The sequence below is a fragment of the Cricetulus griseus genome, chromosome 3, assembly GCF_003668045.3.
Source record: "Cricetulus griseus strain 17A/GY chromosome 3, alternate assembly CriGri-PICRH-1.0, whole genome shotgun sequence".
In the NCBI taxonomy this organism is placed as follows: Eukaryota; Metazoa; Chordata; class Mammalia; order Rodentia; family Cricetidae; genus Cricetulus; species Cricetulus griseus.
The window spans coordinates 11,036,875-11,051,834 of NC_048596.1; the positions used below are offsets into that span (position 1 = coordinate 11,036,875).

General features: G+C 39.5%; 1 protein-coding gene across 4 annotated transcripts in view; it reads left to right on the plus strand.

The window, feature by feature from the left end:
* The window catches only part of Sorcs1 (sortilin related VPS10 domain containing receptor 1), a 513,824-nt gene that overhangs the window by 197,891 nt on the left and 300,973 nt on the right, over nt 1–14,960 (plus strand). The window lies entirely within an intron of this gene.

Here is a 14,960-nt window from a genome sequence, read left to right on the forward strand (position 1 = left end):
GATACATATAATTTAGGGGCAGAATATCTCATGAACAATGATGTTTTAGGGGTGCTATCCGTCTGAATTAAAAAAAAAATGCATATCCTCAGTAACCCAATATGGTGTGTTTTACTGTTTATTTGGGTTTTTAAAAGTGTGCCTTTTTCTTGTTGCTCTAAATTTTTTCCTTCTCACCAGCCTGTATCGGGGGGCCATGACTGTGCCAACCCATGGAATCCAGGAGAGCACAGCCTCTGAATGGCTACTCCTGTCTCATCTGGTAACCCCAGAGAGAGGGTGGAGCTTTGTGTGCAGGCATTCAAGGGGTGGCCAGAGCTAATGCTCAGCAGTTTACCTGAAGGCATGGGCGTTTTGGTTGGTGCCTGGATAATCATGAAGTTAATTACATCAAGCACCTAGCTCATTATTTAAATTCAGTAAGGTTGATCAGAATGGTCATGACTCAGTAAATTTGTGTCTCTTGATAGTTTTTTTCCTAGTGTATGTGCATTCATAAGAATAAAAGCCCATACAGTGCATTTGTCATAAACAGTGCATATTGTATATTAGACAATCACGAGACATGTAGCCTTGTCTTAGAGAAACAACGGGGCATTAGCAGATGAAGATCACCTGCATTGTGGGAAATACACAGAAGGTGGTACCAGACTGCTGAAATCCAGTGTTGATTTGCTTTCTTCTCTATGGTGCCACATATAAAGAGTGTGTTTTCTAATCTTAGGGAGGGGGTTAAGGAAGTAAAAATGGCACCTGCCATCACAGTGCTGGGGAGGCAGAGACAGGAGCATTTCCAGTGCTTGGTAGCCACTCAGACTGGCCAAATAAGTCAGCTCCAGAGACAGTGAAAACTCTATTTAAAAAAAAATGGTGGAGAGTGATCAAGCATGCATCCAGTAAGTTGACAACTGTGTTGTCCACAGAGCCCAAGCACACATGTGCATGTCCAACCCCCAGTACAAACATGCAAATACATAATCAAACACATACACATGAAAACTAATAGTTAATGTATGTATATTATGTGTGTATAAATGAGTAGGCTTTTTCTTAAGGACTGAGATTTTTATCAGCATATTTTTCTACTTCTGGAAAAGTACTGAGCAACGGAGAAATGTCCAACAACCAGATCCAAACCCTCATTTTGGCCTTGTTGTTTGAAAGTTCCACCAGCAGAATAATGAAGAGTCAAGTGTCATATGCCCTCTGGGCATTGGAGCAGGTGGGGGCCAAGAGGCAGCTGACCTTGTACTGATGTCCTTAGGACTTAAAGCTCTTCAGATCTATGAGGCAGGGATGACAAGCTACTATTGTACCCAATTAATGAGATTTACTCCCTGTTCAGGCTGCCATCGATTGCACCTTAATCCTACAGCAAGTTGCTGATTTTGTTTTGTGTGGTGTCATTGTTCACTCAGGGAGTCAAACTGAGACCCACTGGGTGATCTGACACAGAACAATTAACTGCAACTGAATACCAACTCTAACTGATAGTGGATTAAGCTTTGAGATTTGTGGGGAAAGCTGGTTTTACCTTTTGAAGATAAGCTTAAAGGTTGAGATAAATAAAATGTCAAATCAAGATACTGTATCTTCAAGAAGAAATATATTCATCTTTCCCCTCTCTCATCCAGGGTAATGAGCACTGTGCTGAGAGAGGCTTAGCTGGTGAGGAAGCCCTAGGCAGTTCTGAAGGAGATACAAGCACACGTTTTTAAAGAACACACACCAGCAGTGCCCCTGTCAGACAGGTTGGGGAGGACTGGTCAAAATCAGTATCACAAATCCCATCTCGGGATTGCAAGGCCTTTCCTCTTTCTGCTCCAGAAGCTCCACTGGGGCAGCAAAGAGTGCCTTGGGTCACACTGTTAACTTCCTGTTTGAAGACAATTTTTCCTACCCAACCCAGTTTTTACTCAGCTGTAGATAAAATGCTATGCTATGAAATGGAAGTACACACTCTAAAAATGATGTGTGAAAATGTCTCTGAAGGGGAATTTTTTGAATCCACACATATGTGGTTTGTCTGTGTGCTCGCTGCTGGGTACCACCACTGCCCTGAAGGCCTGCAGGCTGCTATCCCACACGTGGTCTCCATCTCTACCCTTGGTGTCTGAGTTTTCTTACTTTTGCTTTTCAGGCCGTATCTATGTCACATGGCAGTGCTTTTGGCTCCCGCACTTTTACAACATTTACTTTATGAAGGTTAAATTGCTGATTTTCTACATGGAGGAAGTAGTAGGTGTTCTTTATAATGAACCAGTCAATGCAGCAATGTCTGAATTCAACCTTTAATACTTGTTCATGTTCCACACGGTTCCAGGTTTCACTTGAGCTTGGTGTTATTAACAGTTACCAATGATTTTGCTCAATTTAAGCGTTAATTGATATGCTCGACTAGGAATAATTTTGTGTGTATTTTCTTGTTTAAGAACACAGGAGTGTTCTAGTTATTCAACTCTGCCAGCCTATTTTGTTTCACTTCACAATGAATCATGGGTATCTATCAAGCTAATACTTTTAAAAATGAGTCTGAGTTGTAAGTGCCCCGATATGTGGAATGTGCATATTGAATTAAACTAACTCAAGACGAGCTTTCTGAGGAGTAAGAAATGTTCTCTCTGTGTTTATTCTTGAATCAACCCTGTAAAATCAGGCCCATTAGTGTCTCCAGTCTCCACAGAGAGAACGGAATCTTAGGGAAATTTAAGAGCTTGCTGGGTGACTGTGTGCTTACACAGAACTGGCTCTCCTCAGTCTGTTTTCTTAATGTGCATGCATCTGGTTCTTGTTTACCTTTCTGATGTCTCTTTAGTCTCATCAGTCAATATTCGATATGATGTACAGCACTTTAGAAACATATTTGTTGACCTGTCTTTGTATTTTAATAGCTTGATCTCCGTAAAGTACCACAGAGCTCTAAAAGTGTCATCATTGTACTAAAACTTGCATTATAATGTAAGTAATTATCTGGACTACATTCCCAGAAGGTTGGAGTTATAAATTCAGTAGCAATAATTGAATGTAAATGTTTTTAGGATCCGACTAGGATTGAATGGTCTCAATCCTTGTTTTCCCCATTGTTCTTCTCTCAGTACATTCTAATAAATATAATAGAGTCTACCTTGGTGATTTTTGATCACGGGTCTTGCGGACTGCCCTTCTTCTCATACAGAGATAATTCCCTCTTCTTCATTAAGGATGTGGCGCATCTTGGGTCTTGGTCTTCTAATTGTTGCCAGATGTTTATCTACTTCATTCAGTTCAACAAACAGCTGCCTACTTCTCCGCATCAGGCACCATACTCAGTAGTCAGCCAATAAAATTATGTGTAATAAAGGTTCCCTTCTTTCCAGAAAGTCAGAATCTGATGCAAAGCGGAAATTGTGTAGGTGGAATTGTGGTAGGTGCAAGACAAAGTTGCACACAGGATATTATGATGTTTGTGTTTCCACTCTAGTTTAGAAAAGCAGACTGTGGTCATGTATGATAGTGTATATAAAACCTCTCCACAGGCTCGGCTGTTGAAGGATTGCTCCAGCTAGTGGTGGTACTAAGAGGTGCTTGCTTCATATGGACACTGGAGTAATCCATTGAATGGGACAAAGCAGAATGCACTGTGAGGAGATGAGAACTGGTTGAGTAGAGAAGTCACTGAAGACATGTCCTTGAAAGTTGTTATATATTGTCCCTGTTATCTTTCTTCTCTCCATGAATCCTGGGCACTGTAAAGAGAACAGCTTCCTTTCACCACATACCTTTGCCATGATGTCCCCAAAGCAATGAAAGCAGCTAAGCGTGGACTCAAATGTCTGAAACTATGAGGCAAAGTATGTCATTGCAGTTAAATTGCTTATCTAGGTATTTGTCAGAGAAATTGCTGGTGAACAATATTGTGATGTCTTAGTTTCCTTTCTGTTGCCTTCCTACAGAAAGAAATATGGCCCACACTAAGTATCAATGAACTCTTTTATTCTTGGAAACAATAAATTAAGAAATGACTTAGATGAAGAGCTGTTAGAGGAGGGTGAGTGAGTTGTCTTTAGGGGTGTGATCCCTAGTAGATCAACCATGCTATATATAGTAGAAGGCCCCATATTTCTGTGGGGCAGGGCGGGAAGTTGAACTAAGTGGGTTATTAAATGAACAAAACGTCTTGGGAAGTGGGATGGAAGGAGGATCTGGAAAGAGTTATGACAAGCAGTAGGGGTGGGATATATGTATATATATATATATATATGTATATATATATATGTATATATATATATGCATATTACATGTGAGCTCACAGAGCCAGTAACCACAAGGACCTGCACAGATTGAAGCCAAAGACAATTACAGAACTGGAAGGGGAAGTAAACACAAAATTCTAATGCTAACAAAGAAGTTATTTGCAATAGACACCTGCTGGGAAAGTAAAATTAAGTTTTCTCCAATGGGGTGCCACTTGGTATATCAGCCATACACCAGGGCAGGCTCCATGTCACCAACACAAAGCACACTGTATTCCTGCTGTGTGCATTTTGTTTTGTCTTGTTGTGTTTTTGTTTGTTTGCTTGTTTGTTTTTGCAAAGAGAACTCTGAAATATTGAGTCTGGACTGGGTATATAGCCTTGTACTCCTTGATGACTGGCACTGTAATAAGTTCTCCATTTTTCCTTTTAACAAGTAATAGATAAGAGACACAGCCAGGCACACAGCATCCTGATGAGTTAATAACTTTATCAATGGAAGTCAAGGAAGCGTGTGCAGAATATTATGGTATAGGAAGCAAAGCAACTGGTATTCTGATGTCAAACACAGCTACAGACTAAGGAAATGTGTAGGGTATTAATTCTCCTTTTCTATGCAGCCCCTGTGCAATAGTTTTCGCAGTGTGTGGTTAAATCTTAAGTCCACAGAGCCCTTGAAATCTAGATTACCACACTCCATTCCTTGATAACAAATGGGCATGCATCTTCATAGGTCCTCAGAGGCTTTTCCACGCATGGCACCATCCCTTTGTCCAATAATGTCAAATCTTGAGCTTATATATATACATATGGAGAGAGAGAGGGGGATCACAAAGTGTACTGCTATGTGATTTGTTAATCTGTAGGAAAATTGAGTATAATTATTTGTCAACAATAATTACAGCCCATCTTAGGCTTTAGCATGAATACCAACTTATTGTTAAAAGGCTCTCCTGTCTGTACCACTAAGAGTGAGTCCTCTGTTCTTTCTACTTTTTGTTGCTTTCATCTTCTGTAAGTCACAGTCTGTAATGAGCTTATTTATTATTTTCTGCTGTCTGATGACACCACTAAAATGTTTCCTGGTGCATGAGATGTTGGGTGTCTCCTCTGGGAGCCTAGAAAAGTGACTGCCAAATAGAATTTCAAGTGAGATTTAATAACATAATATACAAATAAATGCATGCCTAGAAATATGCTGAATGGTATTACCCAGATGTGAATAATCTTATCATTTTCTTTTCACAGTCTGATGAGGAGACTGAGAGCTAACAAGAAGTTCTTTTAATATCAATAACAATGACTAATAATAATGATAATAAGAAGCATTAATTGATGCATGCTGGTGTTCTAGCAGGCGAAGGAAAACTTCCAGAGGACAAATGAACTGAACCATGCAGAGGGAGTCAGGACAGCCTGAGAAAGATGTCTGTGGAATTTTTGAGTACATACTGAGTTCTAGACACCTTCTGGTGCTGCTAGTGTAGTGTATGGAGAAAACCATACTATACTCACATTTTAGTTCTGCAAAATTGGCTTGTTCAAATTCTTCTCTAGTGTGTATCCTAAAATGTATCCCAGAGATAGAAATGCAGTTTTGAAAAGTTAGATACAAGGGAGAGGATGAAATAAATTGGACAGGCTGGATGTGAATCTAAGCCCTGTTGACTTACTTGTTTTAAGGCCCCGGGGAATCTATTTAAATCCCCTTTCCTTGTTTTCTCATCTGAAACTGTGTTTTTGTCTCATGGGATTTGGTTTGCACTGTGGTAAGCATGTATCTCCTACTCAACACAATAAACAATGAAAAGAGTCAGACAAAAATGAGGGCTTTAATATTTACTTGGTCATTACTTGAAATGGTTCTCCCCCTATAGGATTTACACAATAAATGATGCTATCAGCCCTGTATGGTGGTTTGAATGAGAATGACCCCATAGGTCCATATGTTTGAATGCATATTTCAAAGTAAGATGGAACTGTTTGGGAAGGAATAGAAGGTGTGACCTTGTCAGAGGAGATATATCACTGGGCTTGAGCTTTGGGGTTTCAAAAGTCCATTCCATTCCTAGTTGGCCATTGCTTTCTCTGTCTTGCAACTGTGGATCAGAATGTAAATTTTCCGGGACTGCTCCAGTGCTATGCCATTTTCCCTGCCATGATGACCATGAACTGGAACCTTCTGGAGTCACAATCCAGGATAAACATTGTTTCTTTTTTGTTTGTTTGTTTGTTGTTTGTATGTTTCCTTGGTCTTAGAGTCTTCTTATGACAGGAAAGTAACTAAGAATTTTGTTAATTCTGAACTCTCCTGAAAGTTCTATCAATGTATGTATTTAACTCATCCTCAAAAGAACTCAGAAGATTGGCTGTAGCTGTATACTATTCCCATATATGAGGAAACTGGTGCACAGAGAAATAATTAGCATAGGGTCGCCTGGAGGCTAAGCAATAGAGCAGATACCTGACTCAGCCATGCTAGCTCCTGAGCCCAGGCTCTGAACTCACAGGAACCATCTCTTGTTGTAGCTCTCCCTAATCACAGACAATGAAGTACTGGTTACATGTGAACTCATTCTTGTTCCACATCTAATTTTCTTTAGAATATTATTTCCTGGAAATGTCTTATCCTTATGGGGAGTTGGGAAGTTGTAAATATATATCTCATTCACCATCATATCCTAACACCAAGCACTATTCTTGTTTTACAGCAGATAATCAGCATTTGACGAATTTACTGGGGAAATATTTCATTGAAAAATTATCTTTGTCATGTGTGGAGTTAATTAACTGATATAAAACTTGCACCATCCTATGTATCATGGGAAATCAAGGTTTACAGAGGCTCATTTATTCAAATGTCAGGATGGTTTAATTTATTGTCAGTGCACATGTGAAAAGGTGACAGATATGAATTTAATCTGCATGTAATTGATGTGGTCATGCTGTGTGGCCACACCTATACCCCATGAGTGCTGGAAGCTAATACAATGTGAAGGGAAGCCAAGTGTGGTCAGCTAGCATTCAAGGGTTGTTTGAACACACATGTAACAAATATCCCTTGGTTTCTTTTCCCAACTACTCTATGCTGTCCTGTCACCTGAGAATTACCCCAAAGGAAGGCGACCACAGAACACAGTTGTAGGAAATATTCATTTGTGAGCAGTCAGGCCAGCAATGGAGCCTGCACGTAGGGGTGCTGGCCTGGCTGTGTGTATCACAAGACAACAGAGAACTGAGAACTTTAGAAAACCTCTTTTCTTATTTCAGGTGACGTTTCTGATAGTCTGTTCAAGCATAAATCATGAGGAGCACTTTCAGCTCTGTTCTCCTCTTTCCAGGGAGAAGTGGTTCTCTGAAGAGTTATTCCTCAGCACGACTTTCTTTCTTTCTCCTGCTGGGATGTGTTAGCAAGGTCTTCACCTTTGGTTTATTGGCTTCAAACAATCTGTGATTGCACAGGATTATGACTTCTTAGCTTGCAGAAGAAGGAGATGCAATCAATTCATGAAAGGCACAGGGATTTTTTTTTTCTGTAAAAATGTGTATTTATTTCTGCCAGCATTTTTAGGGACCAAGACTTAAAAGAGCTTTTTAAAAGAATTTATCTTTGAATGTCCTGCTTCATCGCACTTTTAAATGCAGGTGCCGAGCTGAGCCAATGTGAGCTCTGCTTTAACTCTTTAGAGTTAGCCAAAGGTAACATGACATCACAAAATTCTGTCATGTCACATTCAACTCTTAGCCAGAGCAACTGGGAAGGTTGTACTCATTATTTGGTTCCAAACACATATCCTTTGAATTGACAACACACTTGTATTAACCATGATTTGGTATAGAGAATGAAAGTTGTTTTCAATGGGACAAGGAATATTTTTTTCTGGAAACATTTAGATATTTCCTGGTATTTATTGTAACATAAGTTCGCTTACTTAATTTTCCATCATTTCACAATTTCCTGCATCATCCTTGCTCACTTTTTTACCACACTCTTCCAGTTGGAAATCTGTCACTTGTGACCTCAAAAGAAACACCAAACAAACAAAAAACCCAAAACAAAACAAAACAAAAAAGAATTCAAAATATCTTCTTTTTCTTTCTAAATTGCATGGGGATATTGTCTATTTAGGATTTCAGAAAGCATAGACATGCTAGATACACCTTCTGCCAGGCAGCAGTGGGCCACAGAAGCCTTGGCAACTGTAATTTTGCTGACAGTGTACGTGTGGCTGATGCTGCTGGCCTCTGGGGGCTGCTTTTTGTCCTCTCCAGAGACTACAGGCTGGTGTTGTACGTCTGAGGATACATTTGAACCCATGAACTCTGCTTGTTATTGCTGCTTTGTTTATTTGTGTTGGGGTTCTAGTATTTGCAGAGCTTGTAGAGTCGTAACCCCAAATGGTTCCCAGGTTATTTGTTCATGGAGCAGATGAAACAAGGATAAAATTCTCCTTCAGGCAGTCACCAGGAAGCATGTGGGTTTGGGGATGGGGTTGTGAAGTCAGCTCCGTGGTCCTGAAGTCTAGGCAGTAGGGAACATCAGAGGCTGCTGCTTTTATAACCATGCTGATTGGTCCTTCAGTCCTCACCAGCATGAGGTGCCTAAGTCCTTGAGGGCAAATGATTAATTATTATTTACAGGTTCCTTGTGTCTTCTAGATACAACTCTGTGGGAAATAATGAGATTGAATATTGGGGACATTTCTCATATTAAACCCACTGTAGCATCTCTAGCATCAGGAGTGTCAAGGTACAGTTAGCAAAGTAATTGTAAATGTCAAGCTGTGGGTTAGGTCTGGAATAAACCTTCATAGACCAGAGCAGAAAGAGCCTGGTCTTCATCCCTCAACATCCTAGGCCTACTTTCTTCATTGAGTTGATGTTATCTATCACTCCCTAGTCCCTGTGCATACCATAAACAATGCTGCCTAGAAGAATCCACATGGAGTCTTTTTTTTTTTTTTTTTAAACAGGAAGGTTGAATGCAGAGCCTTGTGTATTTTATATAGGAAATTGATCCTGGAGCTGTTGTCCCGTTAGTAATTTCCTTTGCTGTTTCCATTCTTGCTTTTTTTGATTATTTAACATTTATCGTTTTAAAAATATATGTGAAACACTTTCTTCCTAAATAGACAAGGATAGTCTTGAAATCATTCCATAGCCCAGCAAGCCTTATCCTCCTACCTTGTCTCCTGAGTGACTGAGACTATAGGCCTTCACTATCAGACATGATTTCCTTATGGATTCTTTGTCAGTAGGACAAAAATTGATTGATATAGTTATTTAGTATGGTCAAACTTTGGTTAATACTTTCATTTCTGGGCATCGTTTTTCCTTGTCTAGCAGAGGGGTTTGCTGATGATTCAGTTCATTCAATCAGAGATACAACATGCTTATTTAAGATTTAATGGAAGTTACGTATATTTAGCTAGGTGATTAATATAGCAAAACTGTGTGGTCACAAAGAATGCGTGGTGAATGATTTTTGTGAGAAATAGTTTCCTACTGAATCTGAGAAGTCTATTTTAGTTTCCCATGGTGCTTTTAGCATTGAGTCTTGCATCATATTCAGTGACCATTGAGATGCTTCTTCCCAAGAGGATGAAGACACAACTTTCCTCTGGGGCTTGTGTTGAAATTCTTTCACAAAGGCATATCTGATATATGAAGGGAAATGTATATATTTAGGAAATGTCTGAACCATACCTAGATTTTCAGCTTCCTTTTGCTCTGTGAGAAAATATGCCCCAGGTCCAGTTGAATAGCAGGACCTTATTAAATGGACTATTCTCCATTTCTACCTTGCCCCATGGGGTCTTCTTTTCATGATCTCAGGATTAGTTACTTGCCTTCTTGCTGTGACACAATGCCCAACAAAAGCAACTTGACAAAAGAAAGGTGACTCTATGGCTCACACTTTCAGAGTATAGGCCATCATGGCATGAAAGTCATGTTGGCAAGAGCTTGGTGTGGCTGGTCACACTGTATCTGCAGTCAAGTAGTAGAGAGCAATGGTTGCTAAACTCAGCTTCCTTTCTGCTTTGTGTTTAATCTGGTCCTCTACCTATGAATTGTTACTGCTCATATTTAGATTCTCTCTGCCCTTTTCAGTTAACCGAATCAAGAAATCCCTCACAGACATACCTAGTACCTGTAGGCTTACTTTACATTCTGTCAGATTTACTATTAGGGTTAGCCTTCACAATGCCTGAAGACATGTGTGCCAACCCATTGTGAAACTGACTGAGTTAAAGAAAAGAAAGTTGCCCTGTGGCTTTCTAACAAATCTAAGCTCCTATCTTGACTCGGGTGCCTCTTTTCTATGTTTCATGTCAGATTTTCATGGTTTATTTCACATATGAATCTGCTAAAATGAGTGAGCAATTACTCTGTTGCTTTGCATTAGGAAATCACATAACTGAACACCCATGAGATTCCTATTGGGACCCAGGTGGAAACAAGAAGGTGAAATCTCTATGGAAAGCTGTATGCCAAATGCAAAACACAGTGTTGGCTTGAGACCAAGTCAAAGATTGGAGCCGGAACGAGTGTGATTTTCAGCAATGAATCAGTATTCAAGAGTAGTTATCTCTATCCCCATTGCAAAGATCACTTTGAAGCTTTTCAGGTGGGTAGGAAATAATGGCTGGCATTCAGATAACACTCTAGTCTGATGGCAATAAGGGACATTTATTCAAAAGAATTGAGTTTGCAGGCTGCTAGTTCTTCAGGTTAATTTTTACATTTCTAAGTACATTGCAGAAAGGTTAGAAATTGGAAATGGAAATTGCTTTACCCACTTGAGTTTCCCGCATACTTTTGTAAATAAAATCTAAACAGTAAACCTCCTGAAATGATCGGTACACTGATGAGTCCTTTGAAATGGCATAATCTGTGCGTGCCGAAGCTGTGTGAGCGTAACTAGAGATCCAATCTTAATACTACACCTGCTTGCCTAACCTAAGGAAAATTGTACTTGACCAGTGGTTTTCAACTTCCCTAATGCTGCGATCCTTTGACACAGTTCCTCATGTTGGGGTGACTTCCCAACCTTAAAATTATTTTCATTGCAAATCTATAACTGTAATTTTGCTACTGTTATAAATCATAATGCAAATATGCAGCATATCTGATATGCAACCTCACAGAAGTAGAGACTCACATGTTGAGAAGCACTATAGTAGATGAACTCTGATTGGACAAACTTTCAACAGAGCTCCAGCATTACAAATTTTTAATTGTTGCCCAAAGCTCTGCCTATTTTTTAAACCACAGATGCCCTGGGATATTTTGCAGTGTCAATGGGAAGAGCATGCGTGTTCCTACTTCTCTGGGATTTTCCCATTACATGCACCCACCATGATATACTAAGAGATGAATGAAGGCATACTGTGTGTGTGTGTGTGTGTGTGTGTGTGTGTGTGTGTGTGTGTGTGTGTGTGATCCTACCCCAAACTAACCAAATCAGATCTTTTAGACTAAGCCCAATGATACAGATACATTACAAGCAACACTTGTGATTTTAATATGCAAAAGACACAGAAAAACCAATGAACACTTGCCCAAAGTTTTCCTGGAGTTTGCCCACTGTTTTCCTGGATTTGTCTCATGTTAGTTGCTCACCAATATGGCTGATTATTTGTATCCAGACATCCAAGTTCTCATGAACATGTTCTTCCTTCTTGCCATTTGTCATGGCTAAGACATTCTACATTAACAAGGATGTCATTTTATTACCTCCAGTAAGAGTATAATTTCTTTTGCATCTCCTCCTAAAACACAAATGTGCTGTCCATGTAAATCATAAACTAAGATTCCTTTATGGTAACAGAAAGCAACCATGTAAATCAGGATACATAAAAATTATTAATGAAAATGATTTCAGACGCTCCAATTTAGACTGTTTCAGTCACAGTTCTTTGTACTCAGTCCATGGCATCTGCAGTGTAGAAGCAGTGTCTGAATAGTAGCTTGAATTGGTGACTAATAATTATGTATTTCTTTTGTGATATTTTTGTAGCAAAACTGTCAAAATGTCACCATGATGAGGAGATAGCTCATCTTGAAGAGGGACTCATGATCCATAGAGAATGTGGAAGACACTCATGTTGTTTTATTTTTCTTGAACTGTTATTATTTTCATTGCTCTTTAGTCCCTGAGTCTCACTAAGGAGCTACTTTTTCAGAGGAAATAGCCCATGTGGTGGGGTGTGGACAGACACACATACAGTGAGAACCAGGAAGAAAGATAACTATCAGTTTAAACCAAGGGCGTATACCTTCGCTTTGTCACGAGCTACAAAGCTCAATAGCAACTTAAGAATCTATTAATATGCTTGAGTAGCAGTCGTGCTGCAAGGTACTCAAGGTGAGGGGTTGAGTTGCCAAATGCACAGTATCAGGAGAGCTATCAGCAGACAGAAGTGAATCTGCTTCACTCAACACAGTGCTTTCTCAGTCTGTCATATCTATCTGTCTGTCTGTCTATCTATCATCTATCTATCTATTGTCTATGTATCTACTTATCTACCTCTTATCCTATTATCTGTCTATCTCATCATTTATTTCTTCCCTTCTCCCCTCTATTTATTTCTCTTCTTTTTTTAAACCTTAGGGAGTTCTCTCTAGATATTTCAAAGAATATCATAAAGTTTTCAAAATAATTTAAAATACAGTGATCTTATAGTATGCCTTTATCAGTTAGGATAAAGGTAGATGAAATTTCCTGCTCTATAAATCAGGGACCTAATGGCTGCTGATCTGTTTGACACATCATTTCAGTGAGAGATTACTCCCAGAGTGTAATTGTCAGATAGCAAGCCCTGTGCTTTTCAGAAACTGCTGGAAACAGGAGGTCTTATGGACATTCTTGTGGCTTGGAAAGAGACTAACTCCTCCCCTATTCTTTCCTAACTTACTGGCTAATAGGACTAGAATCTGTGGTGCATTTATCTTCTATCAACTGCCTCTTTGTCTTCTCGATCTTACCTTAGGTTCTAGAACTGATTTTAAAGTAATGAGTGTTAGCTAATAAATAGGATGATAACAGGAGAAAACTACCAGTTAGGAGCCAATTTTTGATGGACTGTGCCGTCTACGAATAATTTCCTCGGGTAGAGTATGGTCTACACAACTCCACAAAATGCTTTATCTTTAGTCAGCCAAAATAATTCTTGAACGTTCCATTAATCACAATGTGCTATCCTTGAAAACAGCAGGAATCTGTCCCATGATGATCCCTCTGAACTGGTGACTATTCAGTTCTGGAGTCAAAAACAAGTAAACATCTGTATTTGTGCACTTGGGAAGATCCCCAGCCTTTAGAGAAAGAACTTTACCCTGGAGTCCAGTATGGGAAAGCAGGGTTTTCTGCCTGCATTACCAAATATTTTCCCTCCATCTTTCCATAGTCTTCCCAGTGCATTCTGAGACCATGCTCTTGCAGCTGCTTCCCAATCCATCATACTGAATATATTTCATTGCTTTCCTGTCTTGTCATTCCTGCAAACTCCATGATGGTAAGACAAGGTTGCTTTGTATGTCCTTAGCCTTGTGGAGTGCCTGGCACATTGAGCAGGCTCATTAAAATTAATTAAAAGAAAGAAGGAGTCAGTGAATGAATAAGGAGCTGAAGGCATATTTCGAGAATTTTCTAAATGGGTTCTAAATAACCCACTTACATATTAGTAACTCAGGAAGTTCTGCTAAATGAATAAATGAAGAACAAGTACTTTCACAGATTTTTCAACATTAAGGAAGAAGACATCCTGGATTTATGCCCCAGAATCTCATTCCACAGCATGTGGGTTTTCTAGATTCACGTGCATATTGTATTCAAGCAATTTCTGCATCAACACAGCTCAATTCTAGTTCTACAACAGTTGCACCTTAGAAAGTTCTAATTGCAGATGGCATTGGGGTCTGTTGAAATGATCTTCTGTCTGAAAAGCAGACTCCTTCCCTTCTTGCTTTAAGGAGGCTTTTGAGCACATGTGACTCCAACAGAATACTATGCTTCCTGAACTTTTGACAGAAATTTTACTAGAAGACTTACTTGACAGCGTGTGTGATTAACCAATAACCATTCCTGATTCCTAAGAGCCACAGCGCCTTCCCAGATTCTAATAAGGAAGAAATAAAGCAAACGATGAAGCACAATGTACCCAGCTAAAACACATGAATCTGTAAAAGGCTTTATGTAATAAAAAAATAGTTATAATGAAATCCATAGATACACACACACACACACACACACACACACACACACACACACACAGACAGAGACACGCACACCAGCTTGTGTCCCTTGTAGCAGAAGGAGGTAAGGATAGCAGAAGCTGCTGCAGATAATTTGTATTCAGATATACAGTGTCCCTGCCACTTATTTGCAGGGTAAGCAGATGACTGTTTGCTCTATGCATAATGATTCTGTGAGGAGTGACCTTTCCTGGTGATTTTCTAACCAATTAGTCTGAACCCTTTAATTAATTAATTTCCTTAAGCAGAAGAGGTCCTCCCACCCCTTCTCCCTTAGCAATCATTCATTTTACAACTTCCTCAAAATTATTAGCTTGGGAATTTTAATGACCCTACACCATTTATTTTCATCTTCCTCGATGGCATCTCAGCAAGTGAAGGCTGAGATCTACTGTGTGTGTGTGTGTGTGTGTGTGTGTGTGTGTGTGTGTGTGTGTGTGTGTGTGTTCATGTACATGCATATTTGCATGT